This window comes from Ornithodoros turicata, chromosome 10 (assembly GCF_037126465.1).
Source record: "Ornithodoros turicata isolate Travis chromosome 10, ASM3712646v1, whole genome shotgun sequence".
NCBI classification, from domain to species: Eukaryota; Metazoa; Arthropoda; class Arachnida; order Ixodida; family Argasidae; genus Ornithodoros; species Ornithodoros turicata.
In genome coordinates this window covers 27,210,430-27,227,059 of record NC_088210.1, presented here as the reverse complement: position 1 = coordinate 27,227,059, position 16,630 = coordinate 27,210,430, and the positions used below count along the sequence as shown (strand labels likewise).

Sequence of the window (16,630 nt, the reverse complement as noted above, 5' to 3'; positions counted from 1 at the left end):
GTTTTGTGGATGGCATGCACACTGCGAAAACAATGCAAATCCAACTTCAACAGTCCGCGCAGACGCAGTATAGTTGTCCTTTCCTTCTTTTTGCCCCACCCTCCTTTCCCTTCATTTGTTTTACATATAATGAGCGCTAAATAACGCGTCTTGGAGTAGCCAGTCCCGCGTAGTTTGGGACTAACATCTCAATTTTTTCTTATGCCAATCAATCAATCAATCAATCAACAGTCCGCCGGTTCAAAGGAAAAGCTCAATTTGCCCGTCGCGTGGTAAGCGCGTTAAACTGTAATAATGCTGTACATTTTCTCCTCAGGTTACTGTGAATGCACGTACGCTGTTATTAAACCGCCAGCTATAGAAACAGTTCGCGTTTCAATCTATTTTAGCGGCAACCGGACACCAAAAGAACGCCGCTCTTTACTTTTACTTTACTTTACGTTTTATTCATGAATTTACGCTTTTTGTTGCGCAGCGTGTAATGCTGGATGATGTCCTGTCGGAATGAGCTTTTTCGTCTAGTATTTATTTTTTAGGTTTCAACTTTATGCGTAACGTACAAGTATATGTATTTTTTTAGGTTTCATATTTTCATCCCGAGCAATCCTTGCATAACATTTTTACTTGGCAAACGTAAAAATAGAACGTAGCGGTAAAAAGTCCCATGCGAAACATGGGTGTCATTTCCTGTTGCTCGATGAGCGTGCCACAACGTTTCGGAATTGCAATTGCTGTTTCACCGCTCTGCTATTCAATCCCGAAGTTGAATGCGGCGAAATTGGCAGAGACAGTTACGCGAACATGTAATCAGAGCGCTGTTTTCGTTTTTCGACATTTTGCTTGAACGTGCATGCTTCCTGCATGTCGGCAGCACCGTTCCCTCTATAAGTCGCAGAGATATTAAAGCAAACAGCCAGGTCTTGGGGGCAATAAACTCCGCACAGGTAAACGCTGCGTATACCGCTATTCTTGTAGCGGTGCTACGTTTTCATTGGCTAAGAAGTGGGTCTGCTCTCTATTAGGCAGTATACAGAAGAGCGTGGGACTGACAATTGCCGTGGACAGGTGGTTGCCCAACGTAAAACAACGCTGTTCGCTGTGGCTGAGTGGGAGGAAGAAACGCACGACATGGGGGCTTATTGTACTGCGCTCCAATTGTTCCTAGGATAAAATTTCTTTAGAAAGAGACTTTAATCGGCTTCTGTTTTGATGGCTGGGGATATTTTAGAGAATACGGGGATATTGGGTTCAGGTCGAATTGCGTATGGCTCAGCGTCACACTGCCTGTTCAAAACACAGTACATTGCGAAATGTACTCGGAATTCACTGTATATTACGTGTGCACCGTTAGCAACTGTACATGTTAAGAAAAGAAGAAGAGGAAAGGCGATTCTAGTCTTTTGGGGGACTATTACGCATTACCACAATCATTGTTTTCCTTTTTATTTGTTTGTTTTTCCTTTTGTTTGTCTTTCTTTTTTCTTTTCCTTTCTTTCCTGATAATAGCAAGCCGCCGTAGTGCAGGCTAACCTTTCCCTCCTATTTTTTATAATAAACGTATCCCCCTCCCCCCCAACCATTGGGCCCCTTTTCGAGACGAAATGCTGACGATGTTGATGTAAAGCCTAAGGCGTATTTGCAGTGCTGGGAAATACGTTTCGGGTCCAGGAGCTAAAATGGGGAGCAATTGAAGTCTAGGGGACTAAAAAAAGGCTGTAGTACTCCACGATTTAGTCCTTTTCCTTCTTAGAGCGTGAGAAACAGGTTCTGAAGGTACTATGTCACGTACCCGGTCCGGTAGTGGATGGCAAAGGAGTATGTAGACACGACAGCGCGTTCAATAAGTTCTAAACTGGACTACAAAGCTCCTCAAAGACAGCGTAGGTGAGGCTTGAATGGCTGTGTTCGTCCAAACTGTTGATTCAGCCTCTGCAATTGAACGGCACCGAACTTCAAAGCAGCGGATGATGGGTAAGTGAAGCACTGCGAAGTTATTCCATCATCCGTCGGAGGAAAGGCCTCGTCGCTGTGTCAACACTTTAGACAACGTCACCGTGCAAAGTCTCTAAAGGGATAATGGAGAGATCGATACGTTAACGGAACCCTAGAGCGTAAGCTGATGGCAGGAAGGATTTGTAAGCAAGTGCAGGAACAGGAAGACGTCGGTCTTTGCAGACCGCGACCTGCCCAAGTGGCGGCATTTTGATGAAGGATAGAGAGATGATCGATGGTGGTTGGATATGGAGCACTGGTAACGGATAAAACAACAACAAAAAGAAAAATACGACACACACACACACACACACACACACACACACACACATATATATATATATATATATATATATATATAAGAGACGATGATGAGGTGGGACTGATGCCGGCCAGCAGGCTTGGCGCTGCCCCAGTGCCATTTGTAGATAGTGCGAGATGATGATGGAGATGAGGATTCAGGTGATCAAAGCAGGGCGGACAGGCCTGTTGATGACAGGAAATCACAAAGGTGACGGAGACCTTGGTGCATACGAACGCTACTCGACCATGAGCCCAACACCCTGCCTATGGTAAAAGGGCGGTGGTCGATTGCATGCATTCCGTGCTGCAATACAGAAATGTCTCGTCGCTGGGCCCAAGCGGCTAGGGAAAGCGTAGGAAACAGGGCAGATAGTACACAGCTGATGCGCTGGTGCTGGTGCGCTGGTGGTAGGGCACTCCATCCGTGGAAGTGACGGTTGAACGTACCTAAAATCGAACGCGTTAATAATGTCAAAGACGCAAGTTTGCATCGTACAGCGTACCGAGGAACCGAAGAAGTTAAGTACATATACCGGAAGTGTATGGCACAATTTTAGTTGAGAAATCTGCGAGCGCCAAATATCTACGCAGGACTTTTTCCTCGGATAGAAAGACGTCTGATGAAACAGGATCGGAGGGAAGCAACTGGGATACACCTTGACTGCATGATCCAATTCTTATGGTCTCAACTCCACTAGGGCTCTAACAGTAACAATAAACAAGAGTACGCTTCGAAACACTACGCATTTTTTTCTCTCTACTAGACCTGGAGTAGCTCGTCCCTTGGTGAGCAGGCTCAAATCCCATTTTCTCCTATTATCATCCTCATCATCATCACTGTGCATGCTGTCGGTTAGTTTCAATGAAGCTTTTACCAGTGTCGCTCAAAAGACAAGCGCGAGTTGAGAGACACGCTCGTATGTTTTTTTCCCCACAATATATGTATATATCATATACAAGCATCTACGTTTTTCTTTCTCATCAATAACTGCCTATCTATTACGGAATACAGCAGCCAAAAAATTATCCGGGAACAACAACAAATAAATCATGACTATGGCCTGGGGTGATTCACCGCTTGAGAGCAGTACACTACCCCATTACACGAGAAACATGAGATGTGAAATATGAAAATGAAATGAAATGAGAGAAAGACATTAAATGAAATGCGAAATTATCCGGGAAGTCTATCCCAGCCCCATCAGAAGGCTATGTCCACCACTCTTAGAATTCCAGAGGGATCAAAAAATGACTCACATGAAACAAAGGACTCACAGGAAACAAATGTTCCGGATCGTTTCGCTTCATGGGTATCGATTACAGAGCTATGCAAACACACTTTGTTGACTCTGGCTGTTCAAAAAGTTTCTTTTCTGCCTAACTTTTCTTCTGCGTCCATACAAATGTTACATCGAATGGAATGTGGAAAGCAATTTTACTTTCCCCTCCGCGGCCGAGCTCCCACCAACGAAGGGAGTCAGGACTTCGCCGCCGTGTACTCGGGCAAGAGTCCACAGAAATCAGCCTTCTGTCTTGCAGTGTTTGCGCATCGTCTTAGTTGTGTGTCTTGGCAACGCGAAGATACTGGTCGTCTGAATTCTGTTAATCACGAAAGCACTTGAGATAGCGCAACGATAAACCTCGAAGCGCCTCTTTAACAATAGGCGTCCTGTAAAAAAACGAAACGCTCTCGAAGCGGTGTCGTTGACAAACAGGAAATGAGATCAAATGTCTCGCTTTTGCTACACGGCATGAACGCAAAATGTTGTCGCATATGAAATGAAGTAAGGTGAGCACCAAAAAAAGTGCCCGAACAATTGATGTATGTTATTGATTGACGGTTATGAAGTACTCAGGGCTGTGCGATTACTCAGTAATTTGAGAAGGCCAAGATGTTGCGGCGGCTTCTTCTTTTTTTATTTATTCCGTGTTAGCGCTGCGAAGCAACTGGGGCTATGAGCGGCGTGCAGACGTGGACAGATGCAGAGAGGACAGCAGGAAGGAGTGGGGGACAGGGGGGTTAGTATGCGTCCTGGGCCGACTTCAGGGGGAACTGTGCCGACATTCGTCTGGGAAGTCTTCGGAAAACCCAGGGAAAACCTCAGAGAGCACAACCGGTGACAGGATTCGAACCGGAGTCACCTCCCAGTCTCGGCGTGGAAAGCGATCATCTTAACCACTATGCCTGGGGAGCTGGTTTAGCGGCTTCTTCACTGTTATTCTTCGGATGGGTAGCCCATAACCTTGATTGATTGGTTTACGTGAAATGTGGATTACTTAGGTGGGGGGGGGGGGGGGGATTTATTGGCAGAAAAAGAAGAAAGGAAAAAGAAAGATAGAAGGGGAAAGGTCAGCCAGGCTGCACGCCGGCTTGCTTTTCCCTAAAAAAATACGTCGAAAAGGTGAAAAAAATAAAACACTGTCAAGGAGCCCGCGAAGAGGGAATCACACACGTAACATGAAAAACGGTTAGGAGCAACTAATATTTATTCGAACAAGAACTTTCGTGCAAGAGACTGCACTTCTGCAAGTGCAGTCTCTTGCACGAAAGTTCTAAAAAAATTAGAAAGAAAACGGCTCACAGGGAGCCCAGGAGGCCCGAATCACGCAGAAAGCGGAGCACCGCCTTTGTGACCTCCTCTGGCTAGTTCGCTGCACGTGGCCAAGGAGTGCTCCGAGGGAAATGTCCGTGCAGCCAAGCTCTGAGAGGCGTTGCCAGAGCCCTGACATATGAATATGTCCAGAATGACAACTGCCCTTGTATCGATAGCCTTGTTGTTAGTTCTTGTGTGGGAGAGATTTACTAGACGGATTTCATCACAAGGGTACTATACAACAAGCACAACACACACATAACATACACAACACAAGATCGACGATACAGGGCGATGCAAATTGCGGCTATTAACAAATGAGAGGCAATGAATGATAAATGATCATGGATGGGAAAAAATATGGGTGGTGAAAAAAAAAATATGTACAAAATATGAATTCTTTTCAATGCTCTGAGGCCGTTTCTTCGTATAAACCAACAAGACAACTCGTGCATCGTGGGAAGGCGTTTGGCTTTCTGCAGTGTGCATCGCGCCTTATGTTGTTCCGAGTATCTCTTCGCTCGTTCTATTGCACACTAATGCACTCTCGAAAGGCGTCCACTTTTGTTCATGCGGTAATTCCTGACATCTGTCCCTTGGTTCGGACACTTTGAATTCTCTCGCACCCATGTCATGTTTTTCCGACGTCAGAACATACACCCACCAGGCATGTTCGTAACACGAGACCAGCTCGCCGTATGGAATAAAAATGGTTCCATCGGAAATCACTCGTTAAGCACGGCAGGTAATTTGATATCTCCATTCGTTCCAGAGTTCAGTGCACAGATAATGCATGTTACGCTGAAAGGAAGAGACCGAGAGCAAATGAGACCAAGGCAAAAATGGAGGGAACCACAAGACATCGGCTCAAGAATGATTTAAGAATCCAATGTGGTGCCTTTTTGATGGACATACAGATGACTTACAGGTACAGATTTCTATTGGAATTGGAAATGTAAGAAAAATATTAGTCCCGACCCAGTCAGGACTGGCTACTCCAAAACGCGTTTGTGGGTGGAACAATAGAGCCAGAAAAAAGAGAACAAACAAACAAACAAACCTGGCATATCTATCCATGGCATATCTCTAGCGTATCTTACGATAGAAGAGATAGAAAAGATACAACGTTAGATTAATAAATAATCTGTCTTTCAATTGAAAAGCTACTACACTAGATTAGTAAGTAAGTCATCAGTTGACATTCCCCCTTCCCTTTGTGGCATCCTCTCCCTCTCCATTATGTGCTCCTTGTCTGACTGAGATTAAACCATTTCTGAAAGACGGTGTCTTAATTGTGCTTGCTCCTTCCATTTCTCGCCTCAGTCTCACGGTATTCTCCCCTCAGTGAGTTTACACCAGCCGGCTTGCCTCATAGTTACGCAGAAAGCTATTACTCCTGTTACCATACTTATATACGTATTTATAAGTATTAATACGATTATTATAACTACTACTATAATTACTGCTTCTATTCCTGTACTAATAAATTACTAATACGTATAAACATGTACAGAACTGTAAGTACTACAGATATAGAGCTATGCCAGCATACTATAAATATGAGTTGCCAATGGTTATAAAGAGTTGGCGTATTCGTTGTCATGTGCAGATATTCTGCCGATATTCCGCTTCTGTATTCTACTCCGCATGCGCAATATGTCCTACATGAAGTGTGTTTCGGGTACAACTTCCACTTGGAACCCATGCATAGACCCGAAAAACTCAATCTGGTAACTCCACAGAGTATTCAGAACCAGTTAAGGAGTTGAAGCAAACAAGAAATTACGTATATGCAAATGACGCTATGCAGACATCTCCTGGAGTTTCTCACCTGAGGCGTAGCGAACTCTTGGAAACATGTAAGACCCGCGGCCGCTGATCACATAGGTTTCCCCATCAGCTATAGTATTACGGTAGCTATTGTCATTTGTAATTAGTACGTGCGCCTCGAGGTCCCGTCAGGTTCTTTCCCCTTGTTACCGTCCTCTCGGGTTTCCGTTCCCCTTTTTCTCTACAGCGAGCACGGAATGACCCGGGCCCCGGTTGCTGTCGTTGTTGTCTGTCTGACCCTGCGTTACTGTGAACGAAGGAGAAAACGTGAGCTCGGAGGCGAAGATGAGCTACCTCGCCCGACAACAAAAAACAACGTGGGTGGGTTGCAATTACTCTGTAAAGTACTGGAACTGTAGTAAGCTTGAAATTGTAGTTCCAGATGCGTTTCCCTACTTCTCCCCTACTCCTCTACTAATGTGTCGAGAGTTTTAGAATAGGGACGCCGGTCGACGTACGCAAGCGACATCGGGGCCCAAAGAGAAATGGCGCCGTCGCCACTGCACCTGCCCTGAGCAGAGTCTGAACAGCGTCACTCTCGCGGCTGGTGAGAATCTGCGTGAGTGCGCCGTCTGCGAACGGATGCCAATTATTTTTAGTACTAACTATGCAACATGTTTGTCGCTCTGTGTTTTCGAAACCATATTTTGTAAGCTTTGCGTGCATTACAGCGCTAGCGTTTTAGGTCGTACAACCTTATTTTCTGAAACACCCTAAAACTATCTAATTACGCGTATTGACTCCTGCGATTGTACACAGATGATTACAAACCGGTTTAGTTTATGGTGTGGTCAAATTAAGCGAGGGCCTAGTACCTCGAAAGTTGTTAAATACTTGCCGATGGTCATACAGTCGTCTCGCGACATACATGGATTATCCATTATCGTCGCATCTGTAGGTATCAAAACAGGGAGAAGCGGTCTGTGGGCTTTGCAGTGAATACCGGAACGGGAAATATGGGATGCTTTTAATATCTTCTCCGCAGCTTTAGTTGCTGCAAAATGTTTCGATGCGTGCTCCGCTAATGGCCAGACTGCACGTTCGCCGCAACTAATAATAGCGCTCCGTTTGCAAACACACGACGACCAAGGTCAGAGCCAGTGCATGACATTACGTGTGAAATATAACAGCCGTGCCCGGGTACGTTTATTTGACATGGGAAGCCTCGCTACAGCGTTTACCTGCGAGCTCGGTTAGCCCTACACGCTCCTGTATCTATATATCTGATTTGATTTGGTGTTTAATGGCGCAACAACAACGGAGGCCATACTGCGCCTATATAGACAATGATAAAATATCCCAAGCAGCACAGTGTACTGAAAGTCGAGCGCAATAGGGGTGGACGGTATGTGCCTTATCAATGTTCTTTAGTTTCACGAGTCCGTTCAATGCCTGACCTCTCCCTGTTTGTAAACGAATGACGTCATGTAGTCATAATGTAGTTATGTCTACCTTGTAGTATCTACCTGAGTAATAAACAACATCCTGGCCAGGATAATCTTGCGTATAAGTTCTGATTGTGATACCAAGAAATATTCTCTCGTCCCGAATAGACTTCTCCCTGTTTGTAAACAAATGACGTCATAGTGTTCGACAGCGCCACCAATTTGGTAGAGTTGAACTATGCTCGAAGCTAGGGGAAAATAAGGTCGCGCCCGAAAGCCACGGTCTTGAGGGGATTACGGTGGTCCCTGAAAGGGACGCTACCTTCGGTCCTACTTTTCTTTCAAAAGGAGGCAGCGAACAAGTGCCCATTCGTGGAACCCAGCCCTCCCCTTCCAATTTGTTTCGGTTGCAGTCTGTCTACCAACGTCATGATGACGTTTCTCCGGTAGAGGTCTATTACACTCGACTTTCAGTACATTGTGCTGCTGGGGATGGAGGTATGTATCTGATGCCATCTTATTCTCGCCGAGTGAGGTTGAAGAACAAGATCAGTATACTTAAACCCTAGGAAACATCTGCATTTTTTTTCTTTGCAATGAATAAAATGATCAATCAGAAAGCATCGTACGCAGTTCACAAAAAAAGAGTGCTGTTCGTCCTAACGGTGTGTTGTAAAGCTGTTGTCCAAAGTGTAAGGCAGATTGTGTAAGAGCGGTATTCATCATAAGGCCCTCCGGTTGAGGGTGCCACAGGTCTCTTATGTAATTGATCTGAAAAACTCTTACACAGGAGTAAGTTCTCTAAAAACAGACGTCTGCTTTATAGAGCTCGCGGGACGACTGCCACAACTGATTTGAGTTAACGGTTGGGCTCGTAACTAAGACTGACGCGGATGCAATATTTATATTATTGTGGTACCAACCTATATAGTGCGGGGTAAAGTTTTACCCTGCACGATAAATATTTTGGAGCTCTAGAGCAAAGACCTGACCGTTCCGATGCTGTTGTTACTGTTAACTATACTTTTTTTTTAATTCCGTGTTTGCGCCGCGAAGCAACTGTGGCTATCAGCGGCGTACAGATGTGGACAGATGGAGAGAGGACAGCAGGAAGGAGTGGGGGACAGGGGAGGTTAGTATGCGTCCTAGCTAGGCCGACTTCAGGGGGAACTGTGCCGACATTCGTCCGGAAGGTCTTCGGAAAACCCAGGGAAAACCTCAGACAGCACACAGCCGGTGGTAGGATTCGAACCCAACACCTCCCAGTCTTCAGCACGATCTTGGCTACCACCCAAGCAGCACAGCATCTTGACCCAATATTGGGCTAATATTGGCAATACTGGCCCAATATTGGGCCGACATTGCCAATATTGGTGCAATATTGGACCAAGATGTTGTGCTGCCTGGGCACAACAAAAGGTCTTGGCTACCACCGAAGATGCACAGCACCTTGGCCCAATATTGGGCTAATATTGGCAATACTGGCCCAATCTCTGTCCAATATTGGGCCGACATTGCCAATATTGGTCCAATATTGGACCAAGATGTTGTGCTGCTTGGGAACCAACGAGCGGGATGCCTATTCGGCCATGACGCTGGTTGTTGACTATACTGTCGTGTACGCATTCGTTTCATTTAGTTCATTTCTTACTCCGAATACTGGAAAGGCTCTGTCAGGTCCCCCAAGGTCGCCATTTTCCCATGTATTTGTTCCTATCCCGATGCGTGCAATGCCGGAGGCCGCCTTTAGTACATAAGCCCAAGAAACATATGCTTATCTCAGAGAATGTGCTCCGGACATCTTCATGCGAATATCCAAATGAACAATGTCACAAGATTTGGTAAAATGCTCAATCCCACGTGTGCTCTAGTTTTCACCTCGTAGAAACCTCTCCACAGGAAATGTTGATCTTTATGTTATAGCTGTAGCGTTTATATGAGGAGATTAAAATGGGGGGGAAAAAAGACACGGAACACGAAGATGATACGACGAATTTCTCAGTGTTCTTCGTCTCATTTTCGTGTTCCGTGTCTCCAGCTTTTTGTCCAATTTAATCGCTATGCACCAGCTATAGTCTGTGCCCTGACCCTTCTGTTATGTAAGGAGATATGACAGTTAAAGGGAAGAAGCATCCGATTGTAAGAGGTTCATTCCAGCTTCTAGCTCCTCGATGCTGTTCCCGCTTTTTCCTTTTGTTTTCTTTTTTCAACGCTGCAAGACACACACACACTCAAAATAATACGCTCCCCAGAGGACGTACTTATACTCCTGGGCCCCGATCTTCAACTCTGACATAGCAAGTGTTATCGCTATATTTAAAGTTCGCGCGTTCCAAAGCCGTTTTGATAGAGGCTCGCGCAAGAGCTCGGCGAATCACTGGCGAAGTGATGGCGCGTTATGGCACGCCACACGTTTTGCATATTTCGTTATCTGGAAAGCGAGAGCTAAAAACACTTTAGAAAGCGACAATAAAAGAAGAAAAAAGAAAGAGAGAGAGAGAGAGAGAGAAAAAAAAGAAACGGCTTCCTCGTGTGAAGGCAGAGATTTAAAGCAACTGAGTCGACGGGTGCGGGGTTGCCTTTACATTTAAACGGAAATGGAAAATGAAGCATTTAAATGGAAAACATTTTGACGAATGCGCGACGCACTTCTTCTCAAGTGGTGCAAAATAAATGTTAAATAAAAGTTATTTACACCGGTGTGAACCTACACTTCAAGTTTCACCACAATGGGAGTATAATTAGGCGCGTAGAAAACGGGCGCCGCAGACACCGAAACTCAGGCGGCTCTGACATCACTGCAGGTGTCTCCGCCAGTGAGGCTGCCGCGGGCAAGGTCACGTGCTTTCAAAAACCCAATGGCACTGGCTCCTCTGACGTCAGAGCTCAACGCGCGCGCGCGCTGGTGTTCAGTACAATGCGAGTCTGAAGTCAAGTATCTCGCGATCTCCTTTAATAGAACAGCCCCTCACGGCGCCCCTGCTCTAAAATCCACGTGTTCATTTCCTTTCTTGGCCTCCAGTTTCATCACACGTGTGCAGGTGAGTCAGCAATGTTTTGCGGGTCACATTCATATTCATTAGTTGTGTAAATGCGTGACACATGCACACGCGTCGGTGGTACACGTCGAACGCAAACAAACCTACAGCAAATCCCATTGTTCATTGTCGCCGACCAAACCGCTAGAAAAGCGGGCCCACCGTTAGCGCTACAAGTTTCAACTGGAATGCAGGGAATAACTGATGGAAAGGAGCTGTTCTGAGGCTGGAACACATAAAGTAGCAAAACACAGCAACAGGTCTCACGGTGCGCAGGAACTTGGAAGATCGTTACGTTCCATCGTGTTCTCCGGACGCTTTTGCCTCATCCTGCCTTATTATCCTGCCTTGTCCTGTTTATTTTTGTCCTTTACAGTTTTTTTATTGTTAAAAAAAGCGATGAAAACAGCATAAATGTCGTACAAAAAAAATCTGTAGAGGATAAAAATAAACGCCCTGTATGCATGTGTGTACGGGAGAGAAAAGAACGTGAAGAGGGTGAGTGCATGTCTTGTTCGCTGAATGGGGCCCCCTGGCAAGCCGTCGGTATAAGCTCTGCCAGTGAAGACGTAATAACCAGTACACTGGGCGGCAATCAAGTCGTGTGGGTTGGATATCTCCTTCCACTTCCCCTTTACCATTCCTGCGCACTAATGCATGCTGTTATCTGACCGCGTTAGGCAATACAATCAAAAACCAACACTGAGCAAGAGGCTTCCGAAGTTTAATACATACAAGCTTCCGCGTGGGGGACCACGCTTCATCAGGTACAGGGTAAGACGTCGGCTTATGCAAGTATATATAGAGTTTATAACAGGCCCCGCGGGCAATTGTAAACTCTTCATTGTATTGTAAGGTATTGTAAACTGTATGTATACTATTGTACATGCGGACTTCTTACCCTGTACCTGACGAAGTGTGGTTTCCCACGTGGAGTCATGTATGTATTAAACTTCGGAAGCTTCAGTGTTGTTGTTTTTTTTTTTTTTTTTTACTGTGCTACATTTCATTTCGGACTTGACTTCCCTTGTTCACTGACATTCTATACTATCAGATGGTTAGGTAACTAACATGTACACTCACCACCATAGTCCACCATCCGTGAAACTGTTCGTGGACATCCTGAAAATGTGTAACTAGAATCAATAAAATAAGTACTCAAAATGTGAATTTACGCACAGTCTTTTTTTTTTATTTCTTTTTTTCACGAATAGATATGGTTGGGGGGGGGGGGGGTATATGTTTATTAAGAAAAAAAGAAAGGAAAGGTTAGCCATGCAAAGAGCGGGCTTGCTATTCCGACTGAGACCACGCAGAATGGGTAAGCTGTTCTGCAATGCGGGCTATACTGAAGTCGGGTCAACGACGAATGTGATACAAAGTGACCGTCTCGTCACATTCCTTAACTGAGACAAAAGACAAGTTTCAAGGAAGAGATGGCATTCCGCGTGTTAACTGCGGGGTGAACAAAATCCGTGCGGCGTAAACGCCGTTAGAGTTATACAAAGTCCACGAGCCGAACAAGACATTTTTCTACGGCGGAACATTTCGCTTCCTTCTCACGTCAAACCACCGCTCGACAGATAAAAGTGTCCTTGAAGTACAAGGAATGTTCAGGGCATGCTTTCGACTGCTGCGTGTTGTTTTAAATTGTATATCTTAACTCACTGCTGCTATACGAACGAATGCACGTTTGCGACGCCTTTCAAATGCGGCATTTGAAAGGCGTCGCAAACGTGATTGCCACTGTGCCATTCAGGCATTTGAAATGCCTGAATAGCGCAGTGGCAATCACTCGTGAAGACAGGTTTGTCGGAACACGCCGGCCCTTTCGCGTACTTTAAAAGCGAACTTGGCTAGGTGTGCTGCCGATTGAGTAGATCATTCTGAAAGTCCACTTTCGAACTTTTGAGTTGACAAGTTACGAGGCTCGAGAACTGCCCATCGGAGAGCAGTTACCAAGCGCATGTCTCACAACGGACACGCAGCGACGTACTCGATTGCTTTAATTAAGGCTCACTCATTCTGTGAGCCCTCAAGCAGAAACGTTGTGTCGGACCTGCGGCGAAATGTCCCTGCGACAGGGAATTCTGCGTCCTTAAATGCCTACAATCCGTGGAGTTGTGGTACCCCTTCCCATTGCTCGTGTGAGGTTAAATTAGTTCCATGCAGTGAGACAGAGCCGTATATCCAGACTCCCTTTTAATATACGGCTCTGCAATGAGAGTGACTGAAGTGTCCTCTGCTGGCTCGAAGTAAAAACAAAACGAACGAAAAGGAGACAGAGGGCAGGAAACCATATCCGTGTTGCCTAAAGTCTGCTTTTTTGTTGGATTAATCCTCAAAGTATAATAATGTGGCTTCACTAATGGCCACCTGGAATGTGTTTACTTGTTAGAAAAGTAGCTAGAACGCAAATAAAAAACAAACTTGGGTGCTCGTAGACGCTTTCTCAAGGAACGAGGAAACCTTACCAGTGCAACCGAATTGGTCTATACCTAGAAGGGGAAGGCTTCCTTAATGATACAGGACTTGCAATGCTGGTGCAGGGAATTTGGGTGTGGTCACACCAACTGGGCGCTCCTGCTTTTATTGTGGTAGCACTTGGCTCATTTGCTAACAACTAGCGACCCGTGAGTTCAGTGCTGGACAAAAGTTTACGGAACACGCTCCGGCGCATTCCTTCCTCAGGGGAATTTAGTCCCGAAAGGGAGTAATGGTTCTGACAACGCATCTATTCCCCGAAGGACGAAAACAGCTCTTTATTGTTAGAGCGCAGCACTTATTCTAACACTGAGTTCGGAAAAGAATGCGCCGCGTTATTACGTCGTCGTTCTTTTAGAAAATTCAAAATCTGTTCGTTTCCACTAAGCGCTACTTAATATGTTCTGCGAAGCAATCAGGCTCTTTCTTCTTTGAATTCGCTCTGCGCGCAAGCAGCTCATTTCCCGCAGGCAAATAAGCTTTCGATTAATCGCCACGGCCATTATCCCGCCGCAAACGACAACACAGAAAAGCAGATGACGACTGAAATGTAAATTTGAAATTATGACGTCAACTCATTAGTCAACTCATCATTAACAGTCTCGAGCACTTCAACTAAGCGTGCACAAAAGGGAAAAAAACGAAGGGAACATTTCCAGTAGACGAAAACAGTTCGCAATGATTGAAGTTGGAATCACCGTGCATCGACCTTTTCTAATTTTTGTGTTCCTTTTTAGTTTTTATTTTATTTTTATGAAGTGGGTAACTTTTTGTTTCGTTTCTACCAATTTACGAGTTACATTATAAGCGTGGGATTTCAGACGGACGAAAGCAAAGATAAACGATAGGACAGTAAAAGCTTGCACAGCTTAGTAAATAGGGCGTATGCAAAATGTAAGGCCCCCCCCCCCCCCCATCTCCCGTACACACACTCTTAAAAATGAACTTCACAGCATAGCACGCTCCTACCCAAAAATAACCTCGAGTCATACTGTTGTCTGCCCTGATTTGTTGAAAAAGGCGTACGCCTCCTTTGTGACAATTATGAACAGCATAAGTCTCGCAAAAAAGGTGTACGCCTCCCATTTTCAACAAATCAGGGCAGATAACGATACCATTCGAGGTTATGGTTGGCTAGGTCGAGGTTATGGCGTGCTACATGCGCTGAAGTTCATTTTTAAGAGTGCACGTACCCGCGACTACGCCGGCCATATCTTTGTAAAATCGAGAGCCGTCAAGGAGGCTCAAGGCACGAGGCACTCAAAACGTACGCACTGCGGTACAAAATAAATTTTTACCCAACACCTACAACGACTGACACCTATAACTATAAAATTTAATGATAAACGATTATGAATAGGGAAACTCACCACATGAAATTTTTACCCAATATGCATGCATGCATGCATGCAAAACTCGGCATAATGACGGTATAGAGTTGTACGCCAAACCATTGTTTTGTGTTCTACATCCAGATAATAGCTGCACAGCAAAAAAAAAAAAAAAAAAAAAAAAAACACTTTGCAACTAATAATTCTCACTGCAATCAATAATGGAATTAATGATAGTGGGTAAACCTTTGGTAACTACTATCTGTTGTTATGGCGACGAAGCTTCGTTATGCCACAGCTTTTGGTCGAAATATACTATATATACAGGGTAAGGTGGTCTATGCTGAAGACAGCAGAACTATTTTTTCATAATGGCGGTTAAAATAGTCACCTAAATTGTACCATAATTCGTTAACTGAATCTCCAAACCTAGAAATGATATACAAATTACTGTGGTCGTGCAATACCAGACATTTATTTCGTACGAGCCAAAAATGACAGGCTACATATTTTCATCAACTTACCCCACCGTATGGATAGGTTGAGGACATAAAACAATTAATGCCGGATTGAAATTTTGTCTTTTGTTTGGGCCAGCCGAAACGGTCAGCCATGAGTAATGCACATGGAAACACTATAGGAAGTGACACAGCATCAAAAAGGCGAGGTCTTATTTTATTAGCCGGGGAGCAGAAGTGAGCAATCTGGAAGTCAATGCCCGCGAAAGCTAAATAATAATAAAGTTAAGTTAAGTTAATAATAAAGTTAAATAAGTTCTCCAGTCACCTATATATATATATATATATATATATATATATATATATATATATATGTAAGTGCTCAAACGTCGCCATGCCAGTACTGGACAGCTGTTTCGGCCTTATTGGGCCATGGTCAGCAGTACGCAGGCAGGTAACGTTGGGCCGCTCAAACGTTGAGATATTTCGGACTAAGTTTGCTTCACTTCTGACTACCTAATCTTTAATATTATCAAACAAGTCTCTGGTCACTAAGACGTCCCTATCAGAAGTCTAACGGGACGTGAACGGCACAGTCTTTTCCCGTGGGCTCTAAACACTCCTAAGCTAGACCCTTTCAAAAGAGGCCAACACAAACGCGACTCCGCGGTTAATTTCGTCTAAATAACTGATGTGGAAACAGAAGTACAAACATCTTCGTACAACCTTGCTGACCTGCTTTAATCAGTCTGTGCTGCATTAAAGTTTAGAGACTCCCTCAAGGGATTTTCGATGGTCTTAGCGACAACACTAATGGCGTTTTCTGTACTTCCCTCCCCCTTATTCCCTGCGCACGTTTACTCCATAAAAGATACTGGGATAACTTTTGGCAAAGGTTGAAGAAAGTGAGGCGTGTATATAGCAGATGGATGACCTGTCCAATATGCTACGTTGCATAACTGCCTTCAAAATGTAGATTGGTTTTGTGGTCGTTTAGCCCAGTTCACCTAGAACGCCACGCACGTAGTTCTCTGAGAAATTATGCAAATTGAGGAGAAGGCTCCGCGCAATGGAATCGTCGTCGCTTTCACCGCATAGCTATAGACTCTCTCCCTCGCGCGATCGTTAATCATTCTCTCAGAAACACTGCGTTAACACGCTTCTGATGACAGCCAGTTGAGAGTGGATATGTTGGTACGCGGGCTGCTTGGGTAC

At 44.8% G+C, this 16,630-nt stretch overlaps 1 protein-coding gene and 1 long non-coding RNA gene across 2 annotated transcripts in view; one reads left to right on the top strand and one right to left on the bottom strand.

Moving 5' to 3' along the window:
- Window positions 1-3,813, bottom strand: part of LOC135371293 (uncharacterized) — a 148,212-nt gene extending 144,399 nt beyond the window's left edge. Inside the window, exon 1 of the long non-coding RNA XR_010415550.1 lies at window positions 3,553-3,813. This is a non-coding gene — a long non-coding RNA (uncharacterized LOC135371293). The remainder of the gene's footprint in view (window positions 1-3,552) is intronic.
- Window positions 1-16,630, top strand: part of LOC135371288 (high affinity nerve growth factor receptor-like) — a 129,063-nt gene that overhangs the window by 805 nt on the left and 111,628 nt on the right. The gene's annotated exons all lie outside the window — the stretch shown is intronic.